Source organism: Mauremys mutica, chromosome 13, assembly GCF_020497125.1.
Source record: "Mauremys mutica isolate MM-2020 ecotype Southern chromosome 13, ASM2049712v1, whole genome shotgun sequence".
NCBI classification, from domain to species: domain Eukaryota; kingdom Metazoa; phylum Chordata; order Testudines; family Geoemydidae; genus Mauremys; species Mauremys mutica.
Window position 1 is genome coordinate 44,225,630 of NC_059084.1, and position 17,654 is coordinate 44,243,283.

General features: G+C 48.7%; 1 pseudogene; it reads left to right on the top strand.

Annotated features, from left to right (window-relative positions):
* The first annotated feature begins 4,806 nt into the window (after window positions 1–4,806).
* On the top strand, window positions 4,807–13,528 carry LOC123347441 (annotated as a pseudogene).
* Window positions 13,529–17,654: the final 4,126 nt, after the last annotated feature.

Genomic DNA, 17,654 nt, shown 5'->3' on the forward strand with positions numbered 1-17,654 from the left:
CCATGCAAATCACAGGAACAAGATGGAGTTTGTAGCCACCTGGGCAAGTCACATGTCCATGAACAACTTGTTGGAAAGCTTAAAGAACTAGATAGAACAAAGGCCTATGTCAGTGCATTGCTTATCGGTTCGCTTGGCTTCCTAAATGTATGCAGCTGTTTTCCCATATCTGCTTCCAAAATATTTAGTACAAGGGGTCAATAGATGTATCTTGTTTCCCCCTTAGCGTGATAAATGTATCCTCAACAGCTGTACCCTTCAGAATGACAAATGTATCCTCAACAGCTGTATGTATCTTGTCTCCCCCTCAAATTGATATATGTATCCTGTGTACTCCATTATTCCCCATAGATATATTTACAGGTTCTATAGGTCAGCCAAATGACGTAAAAAGGACGTAGGCTAAGTTGTTTGTTACTGGCTATAAAAATAGGCCCGTTTGGCCGTGTAAAGTGTGTCTCTCTTCTGGCACTAGCCGATGAGAGCACCCGCTCAGCTGACCGATCAATAAAGGGAGTGGTACTCGTCTTCCTGTCTCCGTGCCTCCTTGGTGTAATTAGGTAAGCTCCGGGGGGAAACGAGCCCTTTTGGCTAACAAACTCAGCTTTTTGCAGGCCAATGCCATTGTTTACATGTTAGTTTGAACGTTCCCAGGAAACTTCAGATGTGGATTGGAATCTCCCAAAGTCCATTGTCAGTTAAGTGTTTCTTGATTGGGCACTGTAGCAGGGTGAAACCCTGCTCCTTCCCTGAAGGGGTTTAAAAGTGGCCTGGCAGGGCTTGAGAGCTGCTGCTCTAGGCTGGGCTGATTGGGGAAGTGGCTGCAGCTGGGGCCACGCCCCAAACTGAGCCAAGGGCCTTATAAGAGCCAGGAGAAGCCCAGGACAGACAGTCTTCCTCGGCCTGAAGAGGAAGAAGGGCCTGGCTGCAGGGGCTATAGGCAACGTACCTGAGGGAAGCAGGGCTGGGGAAAGGCTGAGGAGCTGGCGAGCTCTAGCCTGGAAAGCCCCAGGCTGCGGCCTAGCGAAGGGCCAACAGGTACTGGGGGTTGCAGAGGGCAGCCCAGGGGTAGGCCAAGGCAGGAGGTCCAAACCCAACCTTGCCAGTGATGAGTAGGCTGATACTGCAGTCTGCCCCAGAGTGTGGGGCTAGACAATGACTGGCAGTAGCCAATACTGAGGCAAGGTGGGGATAGAGGGTGGGGGTTCCCCAAGGACGGGAGACCCAGAGAGAAAGGGGTTACTGCCAGGGGCAGCACCCCATGTAAAAGGGCACCGGGTCCAGGGAGGGACATGGGGGCCAGAGGACAGGTGGATCACCGGCCTGCAGAGGGCGCTCCAGCGCTGGACAGAGCTAATTCCCGGAGTCACCAGCAGGAGGAGCCGTGGGGGTGAGTCTGACCAGTCTACAGGCACTTACTAAGAATAGTCCTTTCTCAAGAAGCTGACCAAATGCTTCATGAGGCTACTTAGAATCAAACACATTGAGATACAAGTACAGAGCCAGCATTCATAACTTCAACTACAAAGATGATACACACATGCAGACAGCATAATCATAACCAGCAAACTACGGCCTTTCCATAAACATCAAACTTGACCTCCTCTGAACAAGACCTGGTGCAACCATAGGACCCTGGTTGCAACAATGATCTTTACAGTCACAGTTCATGTCAATAATGTCACAGTATCACTGTAAAAGTCTGGATCTGTTGAACATTAAAATCCTGTTGGATTGTATGTTCTATAATTGTATGTGAAGTTATGAAGTATTGCTGTATGAGTTACTGAAATACGTTGTGATATTGGGAACAATCAGCCTTTCAGCTACAGCTACAACAAAGGAGTAGACATCACTGGCCAGATGGAGTTACGGGCTCATCAACACACAATGCACTATTACAGAGTCCTCTATGAGAAGGCATGTATGCCATGGGGGCTGACCAACCTGCATCGCAGCATAGACCTTTCCAGCAAGTTGGAAAGAAAGTATAAAACAGGGGGGTGATATCATCACTTGGTTTCTCTCCCTTCCCTACCCCATCTCAAGACCTGGAAAGAAGTAACCTCTGTGAGGATGAGACACTGCTTGATTCAAATCCTTTTTAATTCGTAGAACTTACACTGTACATTTATTTTATTTTATTTTATTTCTTAAGTAACCAACTTTGATCTCTATGCTTGCTACTTTTAATCACTTAAAATTTATCTTTCTGTAGTTAATAAACTTATTTTAATGTTTTATCCTTACCAATGAGTTTTTCTAAAGTGCTTGGGAAATCTCAGCTTGGGTTAAAATAGTTGGTGCGTGTCCACTTTCCTATGAAGAAGTGATGAACTAGGTAATGAACTTACACTGGCCAGGCTTCTGACCAATGCAAGATGGTACAATCCTGGGGTGTCAGGCTTGGGAGCTTGGTGAAACTGGCTGGAGTCTTCCCTACTGATGTTCATGAATGACTGGGCGATCATTCATGTATTTCAGTTGGGTGTGTCCCTGCCCGTGGATGGCTGTGTAAGCGCAGTGCCAGTCAGAGGCTTCCAGCTAAACAGCATCACAGTGTGAGAGGCAGCCTTGACTGGTGGGACAGAGGGCTCAGTGGTCCCACAGTCCAGGTTTCACCCTGGGGACCGCAGCACAGAAGGTATTTGCCAAAGTGCCACACGACTTTTTTGATTGTGAAACTGTAACATCAACATGGCCCATGTGCAATGGGTTAATCACTGGCTCACCAACTGGGTGCAAAATACAATCTAGATTGGGGAATCAGTGATGGTTTCTAGGGAGGTCCCTGTTCTAGGCCAGGGACTCTAGAGCAGCTCATGCTTTTAATTCTGGAGTTCCCTGGTTTGATCCCTGATGGATCAGCTAAGACGACAGCCATCACACTGCAGCATCTGTAGCCACATTGCGAGCACTTCTGCTACTATCTGCTTGGCCATCTCACCACTTCTCACCCCTCCTCTCTCTTGCACAGGGAAAACAGCTGTCCCTCCGAGCAATGCCCCAGCCCCCACCTTTGCTAGGTGTACCCTGGGAAATCCAGGGAGTCATCTGGTCAGCATCTACTCCAGCTTTCCCATGTTCCTTTGTATTGGGAGCAATGGCTACAAAGGCTACAATGGCTTCTTTACAGTGATCCTATACCAAAGGCAGAGGGGAAGCCCACACCTCAGAACAAGGTTTAACCCAATCCCCAGGAATCCCCAACAATAGCATCGACCCATCTCCTCCCTAGGAGCTGGACCCCCTGGTTTTAAATGAATGGGGATGGGGAAGCCACATTTCCCCAGCAGCTCTGACAGTCTCGGCCTTAAGACATTTGCCACCACAACCCACAGTTAGGCAGCCAGTGAGAACCCCTGAGGACAGCACTGGGAGATCAAGGGAAGAATAGGCCCCCTGGGATTTAGTGGACAGGACCCAACCTCCGTCATTGATGGGGAAAGTCCATGCTTTGGAAAGCCCCATGGTAACAGCTGTGCAACATCTGGAGCTCAACACAACTCGGCTTCCTGTTTCCAATATTTGGTGCCTCAGATTCTCGAAGCCATTCCCCTCTAGGGGGTACAGGCTTCGATCTGACCTCATGGAGGGGGACTGGCTGGCTCAGGAGTGGGGAATGGGACATGGGGTATTTCCCCTGGAGGGCAACTTGATGCTGCTGTCACTGTTCCAAAGGATTATTTTTGCCCTTTCCCAGATCTTCATTACCTGGGTGGTTTAATGTAGAGTCCAGGTGAAACAACACACCCTGATCCTCCTCATATGTGAGCTAGGTGAGGGGTGGGGCCGATCACTCTGATACCAGGCCTCTGGTATAGTGTACATTATGTCCAGAGTGTCTCCGACCTTCTCCCCCCGACAAGTACATTTTTAGAGCCAGTTGCCTCCTCTGTTTCTGATGGTTCATTGGGTCTATCACCCCACAAAGGGGGCTCAGCCTCATCCCCTGTCACAAGGGGTCCCTGCCCTGTCAGGGGAGGTGTCACCACCCTAGGGGGATTCACACATACAGAGCAGGGAGCATCACTGGTCCAGCCATTCCTGCATCCTGCCTCCACCAGGGGCCATCCCTGGGTCCTGTCAGCCAACATCTCAAAAGGACTTGTAGCCAGGTTACATGGTTCGAGCACTGGCAGGGTTGGGGAGATGAGTCTAGAATGGATATATGGGGCTCTAAAGGAAAGTAGAATAGATGTCTATGCATCTGGTAGGATCTAGAATTGATCCACATGTACTTATGTGGATTTGGATCGATCTAGAAAGGAATTGCAACTGAATTGAATCTAGAATAAATTTGCTGCCAGATTTTCACTCCAGGCCAGGCTTTCACCTAGGCTCCCAGCTTGGGCTGCTATCTGGTCTCCCTTCTCCCCACTGGGAGCCCTGCTGCTCCCACCCCAAGGTCCTGTCTCTCAGCTATGGTAAGGAGCTTGCCTGTACCGAGGTTCCTGGCTCCACTGCATTAAATTTCCCTGCCGGGAGCACGGGAGCCAACTAGATTATGGGAGTGGATCTCCTCACCGCAGGCGAGAAGCAGAGTGTCTTTCATCCTGCTCCCAGCTGGGAGCAGGAATGCAAGAAGATAAAGGAGTAGCTAGGGTCCTGGAGGGAAGCTGTGTGGAGCTAAGATGCCTAGCTTTCAGTTCCTCACACTGCTCCTCTTCAACCAGTCAAAACGCTCCTGGTGAGGATACACACCACAGATGGAAAGAGGGCAGTGTAGGCCTCAGCCACTGCAGAAATTACTGCACTGGCTGTAAGTTAACCTAACTTAGTTTGACATAAGATTCTAACGTAGACATGCCCATCAAGAAACCCTCCCACCACTGTCGCTGTGATCGGGACCAACAGCTGGTCTATTCAGACAAACCCTGCTCATCACTGTTATGTGAGACACATGAAAGGGTCACTTTCCCCACCACCGAGATCAGTCAGTGTCAACTATAGCCCCCACCACAGAGACATTGGCAGGTTTCTGGGTAAGGATGGGGCGAGGTGAGCAAGACCTCCAGATCTGTCAAGCTGCCCAAACGTGTGCTAGCACCCAGAGCAGCCCTGGATCCTGCTAGACACGTCCGCACCAAGATCTTCTCCATCCAGTTGTGCACCAGCCAGCCAGCTGTGCACAGACCCAGCCATGTATATCCAGTCAGCTTTGCAGGGTACTCAGCTGCTGGGTACTCATCCTGCATTTGGATGAGTGTGTGGGTGACCCTGAAGTCTCCTCTCCCCCTGCCCCTGCAAGCAGATATACCATCCCTGCCATGACTTTAAACATGCAGGCACAGATCTTGCTTCTGCTCCCCACAGCCTCTCTCTTGCTCCCGGGGCTTAGTCTGGTGAGTAAGGCTGGGATCGGGATCCCCTGGGTCTTTGGGGTGAATTGGGGTGTCTCAGGGATGGGGACTCAATGGGTGGTATCTAGGGGCCTGGGACAGCCTGTACCTCTATGTTCACCTCTTTTACAGGGTTATGATAAATTTCATACAAAGTATGCTGTGAAAGCTCATAATTTGCTGATCGTATTGTCCTGGTAAAATATGTGTGGCATGTGTGGTCAGATATTTGGCTGTGTGTGTCCGTTCTGTGTGCTGTACCAGCTCTGCACAGACAGCTGGCACATCAGACCTCAATCGAAGTACCCAGTAACCACAGACTTGTAAGTAGCTAAGGAACTTAGTTGGGTTTATTGTCAATGAAGCAAGGTCCTAATGCCCTGGCTCAATGGTTACAGGTACACTGAGACATGTATGCCTTTTGACCAGCTCAGTGAACTGAGGGACTTTCCATCTCGCCCCAGGGCAGACAGAGACACTCCATTTGGGACTTCATTTTGTACATCAGTACAAACAAGCTGCATATTGCCCGTCTGGCATGGTTAGTGACAGCCCTCTGATGTGGTCTGTTACAGCCCCATACTTTGTACATATTAGTTTGATCAAAACACCACTGTCCATCACACTGTCATCCTGACCTTGTCTCTAGGAAGTGTCAGTATGTTCTCGTTATCTTTGGGGTGTGTTTCTACGATACCTGGTATCAGGGTGTTCTAGTACCACCTTTCTGGACTATGTTTGTGTGAGTGATCTGTGCGTAGCACTTCTCAGGAATGTGTGTTTGCAATATCAGCCCTGTTCTTGCCAGGTTCTATGAGCTTGCATGCAGGCAGAGCCTGACTTCTGCTAACTTTGCTTCTTTGCTTTATATCAACCAAGCTTGACCACTACACTAATTCACGCCTCAGGACTCACACCAGGCCTCTGATACAAGGGTTTATGTCTCAGGCTCTCTTCCTACTACATTCCTCGCTGTTTTTTTGTTTTTTATGGGGAAGATATTTACCCATTTTCCCATAAAAACATAATGCATGGACTGAAAATGACCCAGTGAGCTAAACACTGTTATGTGGTTACCTTGCTTTACCATTCATACATTCATGCCAATCTGTCCCTGGGTCTGCACATTTCCTCATATAACTGATGGACAGATTTTATTTTCCAATTGCATCTAGTCCCTTATGGTGGGAATGTTAGGCACGGGACTTTGAGGAATGTTGTTTTGTGATTGAGTCTTGGGGGCACTCCCAGATAATTAATATATATGGGTAAGATGGATATGGCACTCATATTTGAGTGTATATGGGTATATATGTGTAGTCTGTATGTGTACATATGACACCACCTTATATCCAAGCATAACAATCCTTTCCCAATGTCGTGTAATCTGGCCCTTTTACTTTGGTGACCTAGAAAGCAACACATTCCTATTAGAGCAATTACAGTTACAACCCGTATTATTACACTAGTCTACAATTTTTGAGAAGTCATCTGCTTCAGAGATAAAATGTGCTATTTATTATGTATTTTGATGTGCTGAATTCAAATATGAAAATTAAAACAACTGATTGGCTACTGTTTCTAAGATATTTAAGTTTTTACATTTTATGTCTATGTATATTGTGTAGATAGTAGAGTTTTAATCATAAATTGTAAACCTAGGTCTTTTCATGTGTTTATGGTTGCTTTACATGATAATATTTCACCTGTCCTGTTTATGTAACACTTTAAAAATCAGCAAAAGGGTTATCTAACTAAAATTTATTATGAAACAAAAGGCAAAAAACTATTATGTACATAGTTTAGTCCTATTCAGTGTCTACTCGGTGCTTCTTGGCTTGTCTCTTGTATTCATTAAATGGAGCATCTCTTGTCACTGTCCAGCAATAGTCTGCAAGCATTGATGGGCTCCATTTGCCCTGATAGCGTTTCTCCATTGTTGCAATGTCCTGGTGAAATCACTCGCCGTGCTCATCGCTCACTGCTCCGCAATTCGGTGGAAAAAAATCTAGATGAGAGTGCAAAAAATGTCTCTTTAGTGACATGTTGCAACCAAGGCTTTTGTATGCCTTGAGGAGGTTTTCCACCAACAACCTGTAGTTGTCTGCCTTGTTGTTTCCGAGAAAATTTATTGCCACTAACTGGAAGGCTTTCCATGCCGTCTTTTCCTTGCCACGCAGTGCATGGTCAAATGGATCATCTCGAAGAAGTTCACGAATCTGAGGACCAACAAAGACACCTTCCTTTATCTTAGCTTCACTTAACCTTGGAAATTTTCCACGGGAGGTACTTGAAAGCTGCTTGTGTTTTGTCAATGGCCTTGACAAAGTTCTTCATCAGACCCAGCTTGATGTGTAAGGCTGGTAACAAAATCTTCCTTGATTCAACAAGTGGTGAATGCTAAACACTTTTCCTCCCAGGCTCCAATGACTGTCGGAGTGGCCAATCTTTCTTGATGTAGTGGGAATGTCTTGCACGACCATCCCATTCGCAGAGAAAACAGCAGTACTTTGTGTATCCAGTCTGCAGACCAAGCAAGAGAGCAACAACCTTCAAATCGCCACAAAGCTGCCACTGATGTTGGTCATAGTTTATGCACCTCAAAAGTTGTTTCATGTTGTCATAGGTTTCCTTCATACGGACTGCATGACCAACTGGAATTGATGGCAAAACATTGCCATTATGCAGTAAAACAGCTTTAAGACTTGTCTTCGATGAATCAATGAACAGTCTCCACTCATCTGGATCATGAACGATGTTGAGGGCTGCCATCACACCATCGATGTTGTTGCAGGCTACAAGTTCACCTTCCATGAAGAAGAATGGGATAAGATCCTTTTGACGGTCACGGAACATGGAAACCCTAACATCACCTGCCAGGAGATTCCACTGCTGTAGTCTGGAGCCCAACAGCTCTGCCTTACTCTTGGGTAGTTCCAAATCCCTGACAAGGTCATTCAGTTCACCTTGTGTTATGAAGTGTGGTTCAGAGGAGGAGGATGAGAGAAAATGTGGGTCCTGTGACATTGATGGTTCAGGACCAGAAGTTTCATCCTCTTCCCTTTCCTCGTCTGACTCAAGTGAGAATGATTCTGGTGCATTAGGAACCAGCAGTTCTTCTCCGTGGGGTACTGAGCGTATAGCTGATGGAATGTTTGGATAATGCACAGTCCATTTTTTCTTTTTGCCTAAAAAGCAAGTACTGTCCAAACCCAGTCATAGATTTATTCATAGATCCAGTCAAAGATGTATTTTAGTCATTTCTGGTTTAAATTGAGATCCCTTCCCTTTATAACTCACTTATCCTCCGCTATTCCCAAGTCAAGGGTTGTATATACTGACCCAATAGCATAACTTGAAAACTAGAGCCAATCAACAATTTTAAGCATCATTTTCGTTCTCAGTGACCCAGAATTAGTAAAGTTTGACTACATTTATTTCAGAAGCATTTTGGCTGTAGAGCAGTGTTATCTGCCCCATTGACTCCAGTGTAGCTGCAGTCCATTGACCCTAGCTTGGTTAGGGGGTAGGGAATGGGACATAGGGCTTTTCCCCTCTAGGGAATACTGGCTCCCATGTGGTCCCAGGGAAGAGAACTGGCTGGCTCAGTGAGCTGTATTTTCCCGGCCCCAGCACGGTACGTGCAAGAGGCCCTGCTATCACTGATGCCTTGAAGTGCAGCGTTTGGTTTCTCTGACCTCAGCCCCTCCCCCGTCTCTCTTATGGTGGGAGGAAGATGTGAGAAGGATCAAAGGGCTGGGTTCTCATCTGCAGCTGAGATGAGTTCAGGTTAACCACAGCCCCTCCTACAATAGGCAGGGAGAAAATCTAGTGTCTCTGGTGTTAGCAGCGAACTCATGTCCCCCAGCTCAGCACCAGATGTGCACGGAGACTGCAGGGCCCCAGCTGGGCACAATGGTGCATGGCTCAGCCCCAGCTGTGCAGGGCTCCAGGCACTGAGCAGCCCCAGAAGATGCCCAGATGTGCAGACTCAGCAGGGCCTGACCCTCCCCCCAGCCCACACGGGGACTTCTCCAGTGAGCCACATGGCAGAGAGTTTTACGCTGAAGTTTCCTGTTCTCTCCAGCCATATCTATAAAACCTCCGGAGCTGTGTGTGAAACACCTTCTCCTTCCCTGCTCTGGTGCAGGGGGTGTTGCTGCTGCCCCTGCTCCCCGTGGCTGTTCTCCTCCCTCCAGGGCTCGAGCTTCTGAGTAGGGGGGGGGCATAGGGAGCAGAGCCTGCACATGGCTCAGTGGAAGGGCCTGAGGCTTCTTCCCCAATACAGCAATCCTGGGGGCTGTGAAAGGAGGCAGCTTCTCCTCACCATCTTCCCTGCCCCCGTGTGGGGAGCCCCATGGCTGAGGCATCTGCAGGCCAATAGGATGGGGAGCAGAGGGAGAGAAGCTGTTTCCATAGATCCATGAGGATCCTGTCTGGCTAGGGAAGCTTCCCACCAAAGAACATCAGCCATCGATTGTGGGTGTGATGTGCCCTGGAGACCACACCCAGGGTAACAACTTCTTAGTGCAGCTGGCTAACAAGGGAGAGCCAAAAGGGATGTAGAGCTCCATAAGAGCACAGTTCTGGGGGGCAGGGTGCTAGATATGCAAAACTCCCAGGGGTGCAGGGCTCCAGATGTGCACAGTCCCAGGAGAACAGGGCCACAGATGTGCACATACGAAGTGTTTGCTCTCTGACAGCTCTGCAGGGTGGCTGGTGAGTCTCTTACTCTATGTGTGAACTCCTCCCTGGCAGGATCCAGGGCTCTGGTTTAATCTGAGTCAAGCATCACGTCTGGGGGCCCAGCCCCTCCCTTTCCTTCTCCCCTGGCTAGTCCTATAAGTGACCCCAAAGGCAGACACATTGTCTTCTTCCCCAGACTCCCTCTGAGAATGCTGCTGCTGCTGCTCCTGCTGCCTATAGTCTTTCCCCTGCCTTCCCCACCTCCCCCTGGGGCTCAGGCTGGTGAGTAGAAAGCTGAGGTGCTCCACAGACATAGGATCTAGGGGGAAGGTATGTGCCCAGGACCCAGCTGCGGAGTTGTGGGGTATGGGAGCAGGTGGTCAGGGAACTAAAGGGGGAGGGGGAGAGGAGGGGACTGATGCCACCATAATAAATCCCCAGGGAGGGTGGTGGCACACAGAAACTCAGTAAGGGCTGATGTGAAGGTCAGCTCCTAGACAGGAAATGCAGCTCTGTGTGGCCTGTGCGGTTAGAGCAGGGGGGGATGGGAAACAGGACTCCTGGGTTCTTTTTCCAATTCTACTGCACCCTACACCAGTTATCTGGAGTGAGTCGCTTTTCCTCATTGTACCTGGATTTCCCAGTGTGTGAAATGGGGATGAGGATCCATCCTGTGTCTGTGTAAACCCTCTGGAGCAGGGATTCTCACTCTGTTTCTCTGCAGCGCCCCTCATGATGGGGACCTGATCTTGGTGTCTGAACAGCACTCAGCACCACAGGGGCCCTGATCTTGATGGAGTCTGTGCACGCTGAGGACAATTGAGGCCCTGATCTCAATTAGTGGAGGGGTATAACAGCTAGCTGGGGGGCTGAACTAACTCTTCTTGGCATCTCTGCCAGGGGAGATCATCGGGGGATGGGAAGCCCAGCCTCACTCCAGACCCTACACGGCCTTTGTGAAAATAGAGAGAAAAGGAAAAGGAGAAATCCTGTGCGGAGGGTTCCTCATCTGGGAGGATGTGGTGGTGACGGCGGTTCATTGTAACTGCAACCTGGGGTAAGAAATGCAAAAGCCCCTGAGCAACCCAGTACCCTTCCCAGTGGCCAGATCAAAGCCGGCACCCCTGCTGGGGAGAGGCCCTGGAGTGCTGACTTCTGAACATTAAGCCTGAGTGCAAGGCAGCATCTACACAGACACCCATTTTAGCGAGGTTATTGAGCCAAGATGGTATCTACAGTATTGGCCTGTCTCCAGCACTTGCATCCCCTTGTATTTCGCAGCAATATCAGCGTGCTGCTGGGGGCCCACAACATTGCAATAGATGAATTTGGGAGGCAGAAGATTTGGGTACATCGATGAATCCCCCATCCAGAACGTAAAGACCTCATGCTGCTGCAGGTAAAGTCCCATTTGCATCATCCCACTACCAGTGACCTCATGTTGCCGCAGATACCACTCCCATCCCATCACTCCACTGTGACAGCTTCCCCCCAGGGGTGCCACTTCAAACTGGGGTACCACTGAGCCACCATGACCCACCAGCCTGGGCTCCCTTTATACTGTACTGCTGCTCCCAAGCTCCCTCCAGCACACATACACGTAGGGACACACACAGCTACAGCTACACACAGATGCTGAGATCAGCTCTGCATGGGAAGGCTCAGCTAAGGAATTTTCCAATACTCCACACCCCACTCTAGAGGCTAAACCCAACATGGTACCATCTTGCGCTGCCTAGAGACCTTTACAGTGTAAGTTCATGAAATTCACCCTCTCCCTCAATGTGGAGAGAGACATGCACAGCTTTCTGCCCCAGGTTATAATTTCCATGCACACACTGGTTTTAGACAAAACAAGTTTATTTACTACAAAAGATAGATTTGAATTGATTATAGGGGAAAGCAAACAGATCAAAGCAGATTACCTAGCAAATAAGACAAAATACGCCATCTACTTAAGAAACTGGTTACAAGTAGAAAATTCCCACCCTAAATGTTGTTTTTAGGCAAATTGCAGAGATTCTTAAAGGCCAGTTGCACTTGCCTGCAGTTTAAACCTTCCAATATTTCATTCACAGGCTAGACAACTTCTTTCCTGGGCTCAATCCTCCTTTCCCCACTCCTCCGTTCAGTCCGACGAAATGGGTATTCACCCACGAAAGCTCATGCTGCAAAACATCTGTTAGTCTATAAGGTGCCACAGGATTCTTTGCTGCTTTTACAGATCCAGACTAACATGGCTACCACTCTGATACTCAATAGGAGTTTGCTTTCCCTTCTCTTCCCACCTCCGCAACTCTGCTGAGGGACAAGGCTGAGCTGACCCAGACTGTGGGCACCATCCCCCTGTCCCAGGAGACAGTGAAGAAGGGGGCAGTGTGCAGCGTGGCTGGCTGGGGCCAGACCAGTATCAAAACAAATGCCCAGACCTCCCTGACCCTGCAGGAGGTGGAACTGATGACCATGGGCAGGTGCATTTATCTGTCTCAGCCCTATCTCCAATATGTCCCATCCAGGATGCTGTGCATGGGGGACCTCCAGGAGAGGAAGGGACCATTCCTGGTGAGTGTGGGATGGGCACGCAGTGTCTGGGACAAGATGCAGCTAGAACAAGAGACTGATATGGCTGGGCAGAATGGGGAGAGTCAGGATCCATGGTGAGCCAGGCAGATCCTGGCAACCAGGAACCAGAATTGGCCAGATCCAAGGAATAAGTAATAGAGGCTATGAATCAGGGACAAGAACCAGGCAGTTCTTTCAAATGAGGAATGGATCCTAATAATTTGGGACAGGAACTGGCTAGATCCCAGAAATCAGTTACAGAAATTGGCTGGATATTCAACAGCCTCTAGAAATGAGAGAGAAGAATCAACCACATCCTGGAAATCAGGGATGGATCTTAACAGTCAGGGACAGATCCTAGAAATCAGGGTTGGGAATCAGATAGATCCTAGGAGTCAGAGAGAGGTATTGCTGAATCAAGAACCCAGGGGTGGATCAGGAGAAACCCAATATAAATCAGCATGAGATCCTAGAAATCAAGGGCAGGAGTCAGCCAAATGCTGGAAATCAGGATTCATAATCTCGGATGGGAACTGAGCAGGTTAAAGAAATCGGGGATGGATGCTAGAAATCAGACACTGGAACTGGGCAGATCCTAGGAATCAGGGACAGGCATCAGCTGGGTCCCTGGATCATGGGGTGGGAACCCCGGGCACATCCTGGGAGTGACTTGACCGTGAGTCCCCAGAAAGAGAGGTACAGAGCTGGATTTCAGGATGGTGAATACAGAGTGCAGCCCGCCCTTTGCTTGGACATCAGTAACCCCGCGCCTCCTGTTTGCATTTCAAGGAGACTCCGGGGGCCCCCCGGTCTGTGATGGGAAGGCCCAGGGCATTGTCTCCCATGGAAGCGGTGACTGGTCAACTCCCAGTTTGTTAACCAGGCTCTCCGAATACGTGTGCTGGATCAAGAACACTCTGCACAAGCTGAAGCCTTAGAGGGGAGCGTCCATCTCTAGTGTGAGTGGAGAGATAGCTGGGTATTGCAGAACTACGGCTGGCTGGCTGGCTTAGTATTGCAGTTGGATGGATGGATGGATGGATGGATGGAGGTGTAGCCAATTATTTTAGTTGATTGCTCATTTATTGTGTGATGTTATGATTAAACAACATGTTATGCCATACATAATCTTTCTATGCAGAATAGAATTAAGATGTAGAATTATAGAAATATAAGATTGATCAGTAGTTAGAAGCGATAATTTGGTATTAGGTATCTAAATAAGGGGGGCTGAAATGCAAGGCCTACATGCTGTGGCCTGTAAGATAGTAGTTTAGCCATACTAGGTCATAGGCTTAAGAAATGCTTGACATAAGTAACTGACCAAAGAATGACCCTATGCTCCAAGATTAGAGGAAAAGATGTACCCATGGGTGATATTGTGAAAAATTAACAGTAAGAGTAATTTTTTGCTTACAAGATTCCCAGTAGTGATATTTTTCTAAAACGTACCCTAACCGCAGGCTGCAGTATGTGCCTGTAGCAGGGTGGTTACCCGCTCCTGCCCTGAGGGGTTTAAAAAGTGGCCCTGGAGAGGGCTGCAGCTCTAAAAGCTGGGCTGATTGGGGAAGCAGCTGCAGCTGGGCCATGCCCCAGTCAGACCACAGTTGGCCTGTATAAAAAGGCTGTGAGCCAGGAGCCCAAACAGTCTCTCTCTGACTGGAGAGGGAGACAAGCCTGGCTGCTGGGGAACTCACCCAGGGGACGTAGAGGGAGGCAGGGCTGGGGAAAGGCCTTAGGAGCTGGGAAGCCCTAGGCCAGCAACTCCCCAGGCTGCAGGGCCTAATTCTAGGCCCACCTAGGTATTGGGCCTGCAGAGGGGCAGCCTGAGGGTGGGTAAAGGCAGCCGGTCCAGACCCCTTTGCCTATGATGAGTGGCTGATACTGCAGTCAGCCCCAGTGAATGGGGGCTAGATGGAGACTGGCAGTAGCCAAGACTGAGGCAAGGTGGGGATATGGGGGTGGGGGTTCCCTGGGGAGGGGAGACCCAGATTGGTGGGGTACTGCCAGGGGGCAGCACCCCAACTAACAGGGCACTGGGGTCTGGGGAGAGACATGGGGGCCAGAGGACAGGCAGATCACTAGCCTGCAGGGGTGGGTCTGGACCTCTACAGTGCCTAAATGCTAATGAGGAAGCTGGAAACACATTATAAAAATAGGGTGCCCAGATTAGGAAAATTGGGTGGCCTATGGTAAACCCTGCATAAACCATCCCTCTACTGATGACCATTTGGCCAGGCAGCCATCAGACCTTAAGATTATGATTAAGAATCTGAGTGTAATTATATATGTAACATATGCCTAGGTCTGTATAGAATTTCTACATGCTTGGGTCATCATAACTTTAACTGTAACTTTATAAAACTTGTAAAAGACTAGACCTTGTCCTTGTGAAATGTGTGTATGGTCACTACCTTTGGTCTTTATGTGTTCCTAGAGACTCTAAATCTGAAGCAATTAGCAGAGGTGACTTTCATTCTGTGAGCCTGAAACTGTAGCCACTAGAGCCGAACTCACCATGATGTAATACTACAGTTCAAAATTCACTTTAAATAAAATAAAAAGGCTACTGATGGATGGCTATGGCAGAAGGGTGGATGGAGAGCTGGATGGATGGATCTTGGGGATGGATGGTTGGGAAGACTTCTGGATATTGCAGAAGGATGGGTAGACAGATGATGGATAGATACTGCAGAACGATGGATGGATGGCAGACCAGAAGGCAGACAGATGGATATTGCAGAAGGAGGGATGGATGAATGATGGATAGATGTTGAAGCTGGATGGAGGTTGGGAGGGATGGATGTGGGAGATAAGACGATGAACAGCTGGATATTGCAAAGGAAAGATGTACAGAGGAATGAACAATCAGTCGAGCCTGCCGTGGGATCTCCATCCTACTCTTATTATTTTCCAACGATAGTTTCTGCCCTTGCCTTACAGATTCCAGTCTGTTTCTTTCTCACTATCTTTTTTTAAAATTAATATGGATGTCCTTTCCTGGCAACCCAGTGCGTCCATATCTCATCAAACTCTCTGGGGATTTGCAGGGAGAGGATAAGGGGGTTCCCTAGCTTGTAGCTTTCTGCCATGTTATAACATGATTCCTACAGAGGACAACTAACCTACTTACCAGATCAGCAGTTGGGGTCACCAGTTTTGTCAGTTGTTGGCTGAATGTGTGTTCACTGTGTGTGCTTTGCTGGCTCTGGCTAGATCGACTGAAATCTGCTGTACAGGCTAAGTGCCCAAGAAGACCACAGACTCGGTTCAGTGGAGAAGGTGTTCGGCCAGGTTTATTGCTGAAAAAGGGTGGTATTACTGCTGTATATGTGATACCAGTACACTAACACATGTATGTCCATGACAATGAGTGCAACGCAGTGAGGGGGGGGAGTGTCCTTCTGCTTCCCACTCAGCCAGACAAGGACATCCCTTTTGTAACCCCCCTTTTTATACACTGATACAAACAAATTGCTCCTCTGATGTGGTTAGTTACTACCCTTTACCTTGTACATGTTGGTTCATTCTAAACATCTCTGTCCATCACCCTGACCTTATCTTTAGGAGGGGTTGGTGTATCTCTGTATCACCTTCAGGGAGTGTGTTTGACTTGTATTGGGGGTGTTTAACTTGTATTAAGATGTTCTGGCCCAAGCCTTCTGGAATGTGTTTACATGAATGCTTAGTGCCTAGGATTTCTTGTGTTGTTGCAACACTAGCCCTTATAGCAGGCCTCATATCTCAGGATCTGTCTTTCGACTATGCCCTCAATGTCCACCAGTCCCCTCAATGGGTTACCCATTGCTCAACTCTGTTGGCACCTTCACCTTTGCCATGTTTTCTTGTTAATTTCACTCCCTGTCCTCCAACTGTTGGAGTGTAGTGATGTTCAGCCTTCGTGGGTATTTAATTCCTTTCAGGGCCTTTAGAACTGGCTGCCACTATTGCACACAGCCAGGCTGGGGTGTTCAAAGCCTCCTACAGGAGTGAGTTATCTGAATATCATTGATACTCAGGGGGATCCTAACACCCTGACCTCCCTTGCAATCTGCAGCCCATCCTGTCAAGTGCTGGGGCTCAATCCCATAGAAGCTCAGTGCCCAGCATCTCCCAATTGGGGAATATGGGGAGGTTTTCACAAGAGTCAAACATGCAATGACCCCCACAAAAAACATATGGCCAGGAGCAGGTACACACTGGAGTCCACTCAGCCCCCAACCCAGTGCAATGGGAACAGTTCCCCATGGGGTCCAGCCTCTTGCTACAGAGCTACACTTCATGTGAGGGTGAGTGGGAAATGGATATGGGGCTTTTCCCCTCTAGGGGGCATCAGCTCCAAGAAAGTCCCAGGACGAGGAATGGCTGGCTCCAGGGCAGTGGGAAATGGGTTAGGGAGCCTTTTCTGTCTAGGGGAGGGATAGCTCAGTGGTTTGAGCATTGGCCTGCTAAACCCAGCGTTGTGAGTTCAATCCTTGAGGGGGCCATTTGGGGATTGGTCCTGCTTTGAGCAGGGGGTTGGACTAGATGATCTCTTGAGGTCCCTTCCAACTCTAATCATCTATGATTCTAACCCCCATCCAAGACTGGCTGGCTCAGGGGGTTGAGAATCAGATTGTTTCTGCCCCTGTCCCCAATCCTGGTGTCTGTGGGAAGCGGTGCTGTCACAGGGGGCGGGATCTAGTCTCTCTGACCCATGTTCCTCACACCCACACTATGGGGGTGGGGAGAGCATTGAGAAGGCTCAAGGGGCCAGATTCCCACCAGAAGCTGAGCTGAATCTTGGTCAGACCACGGGTCCCACCACAGTAGCATCAAGCCGGCATGAGAGCTCAGACTCTGTTGTTACCTGCTGAGACACTTCCTGCAGCTGCACTGCAGAAGTGTGCAGTACCCATGTTTTACTGACAGCCACACAATGTAATTCTCATATCTTCATATGCATTAATGACACACATCTATGGATAGAGAAATGACTTGCAGCAGATCATAACTTTTCACTTATACCTTACGAGGCACAATTTATATGTAAGATTACAATTATATGAAAATGAGGAGTATGGG